The 2500-nt window shown below is 57.9% G+C and overlaps 1 non-coding gene across 1 annotated transcript in view; it reads right to left on the minus strand.

The window, feature by feature from the left end:
• The window catches only part of LOC124746194, a 1909-nt gene extending 1278 nt beyond the window's left edge, over positions 1-631 (minus strand). The window contains exon 1 of the ribosomal RNA XR_007011266.1: positions 1-631. This exon is cut by the window's left edge and continues 1278 nt beyond it. This is a non-coding gene — a ribosomal RNA (small subunit ribosomal RNA).
• Between the last annotated feature and the right edge of the window lie 1869 nt (positions 632-2500).

Raw genomic sequence — 2500 nt, forward strand, 5'->3', positions numbered from 1 at the left:
CAACAACTTTAATATACGCTATTGGAGCTGGAATTACCGCGGCTGCTGGCACCAGACTTGCCCTCCAATAGATACTCGTTAAAGGATTTAAAGTGTACTCATTCCGATTACGGGGCCTCGGATGAGTCCCGTATCGTTATTTTTCGTCACTACCTCCCCGTGCCGGGAGTGGGTAATTTGCGCGCCTGCTGCCTTCCTTGGATGTGGTAGCCGTTTCTCAGGCTCCCTCTCCGGAATCGAACCCTGATTCCCCGTTACCCGTTACAACCATGGTAGGCGCAGAACCTACCATCGACAGTTGATAAGGCAGACATTTGAAAGATGCGTCGCCGGTACGAGGACCGTGCGATCAGCCCAAAGTTATTCAGAGTCACCAAGGCAAACGGACCGGACGAGCCGACCGATTGGTTTTGATCTAATAAAAGCGTCCCTTCCATCTCTGGTCGGGACTCTGTTTGCATGTATTAGCTCTAGAATTACCACAGTTATCCAAGTAACGTGGGTACGATCTAAGGAACCATAACTGATTTAATGAGCCATTCGCGGTTTCACCTTAATGCGGCTTGTACTGAGACATGCATGGCTTAATCTTTGAGACAAGCATATGACTACTGGCAGGATCAACCAGGGAGCTGCGTCAACTAGAGCTGAGCAGCCGGCCGCCCGGGAGCGTGTCCCGGGGGCCCGCGCGAACACGCAAGCGTCCGCTCAATCATTCTGCAAACAGGAGGAGGCTGAGCTCCCCTGCACAATACACCTCGAAACCCTCTCAGGTCCCGGCGGCGCGCAGCGCCGTCCCAAGTACTTGGTCGGGTTCGAGAGAGGCGCAATCGCCCGGAGTTAGGCGAGTAGACGCTTTCGGTGCGACCACCCGTGCTCCCAACTGAGCTTGCCGCTGCCGACAGAGGCCCGGGAGCGTGCTGTCGTGGCATTGCCGGCGGGAGACAACACGCGCCACCTACGGTGACCGGCAGCTCCAACGCCAGCGCCACAGAAGGACAAAAGCCCCACTTGGGTGCCGAAGCGAACTCTCCCAGCACAGCGCACGCGCCAACACATCCGCACAGCTGCGATACAAACCACCAGCGAGAACCGCTGGGGCGACCGAGCAGCAGACGGCGTCGCGGCGCCGAGCGCCGGGCGGCGGCGCATCCTCAACGCACACAGTCCTCAATCGGACCAGCACACTGAAGATGTCCACCGCGCTTCGCACCGGGCCCGCGAGGACCTACTTTGGCCGCACGGCGCCGCGCGCAGGGTGCGCCGGCGCGCAGCTGCGACGCCTGCCGCGTCCGTCGGCCGGCGCGCCTGCCACTGGCCGCCCCCACCAGCCGGCTGTAGCGCGTGCGCCCACGCACCGCGCGGCCAGCACGCCGGGAGGCGCCCCCTCACCGGCCGGGGACGGTCCCACCCAGCCACCGCCGCGTATCGCTTCACACCCAGATGCCGTTCAGTTTCGTCGGCATGGTGGGTATCGCTGGAACAACCGGTTCGTACCTCAACCTATCGTCGCCATCACCGATTCACCCCTAGCGAGAACAACCGCACCACAACAGGTTACCATTTGTTCATTTGCGTAACTTCACCAGAAAACGCAGGCGTCCATCGCCATTTGCAACTTCAACGATTATTGCATGCCTGTGTCAGGTGTCACGCCACACTACGTCTGCCCACATACACGCAACAAAATGTGCACGCCTAGACAATACGTGGAAGGTGGCCCCCGTACGTATGCGATGTCCATTGCTCGAACGACTGTCAACCGGCCTCTGTAGCATGTCGCAGATATGGAACGCGGTGCACCATGCCATCACGGTGTGTGAGGAGAGACGACTAGGTCCGAATACATCAACAGACAGCTCATGCTGATCGCCATCCACGGCGTCCGTTCCTCCCACACGTCTCTATGGCGTACCACACTGCAATCCAGCTCTCATAGGGAGACGACACGTAGCTGCGTGCACAATATTTGCACTGTATGGTCCGCCGTTTTTGGGCGCAGTCGTTGTACGGTCACACATGTGCCACGATGTATCATTCGGTACATAAGGACGAATGTGCAGTACAGATTGTGGTTTACGCGTACGACATTAGCGGACGGTTGACACAGGCCGCACCACAACGTAGCCTGAGTACGTCGCATGCGAAGGGCATTGAACATGCAAACTTCTCACCAACCAGCTTGCGAAGGCAGGGGGGCAAGGTGGGGACGTGGGGAGGGGCGGCATGTACGTCCTGCTGCCATCCACATTACAGTGTACAGCAGGAGCATGTGGAAAGTCAGCAAGACTTGCAAGGTGTTTAACATGAAGCGATACACAGGGGAGCGGGCAGTGCGAGTAGCGAACTATATTGCGAGGGTTGCGGGTGGGCAACACTACACTAATTGAACGAGTCGTATAACAATTACAGAGCAGGTTTAGGCGACAACATGGGTTACGTTAGGGGACAACGTGGGTTACGTTAGGGGACAACGTGGGTTACTTTAGGGGACAACGTG

Source organism: Schistocerca piceifrons, unplaced genomic scaffold, assembly GCF_021461385.2.
Source record: "Schistocerca piceifrons isolate TAMUIC-IGC-003096 unplaced genomic scaffold, iqSchPice1.1 HiC_scaffold_348, whole genome shotgun sequence".
Classification (NCBI taxonomy): domain Eukaryota; kingdom Metazoa; phylum Arthropoda; class Insecta; order Orthoptera; family Acrididae; genus Schistocerca; species Schistocerca piceifrons.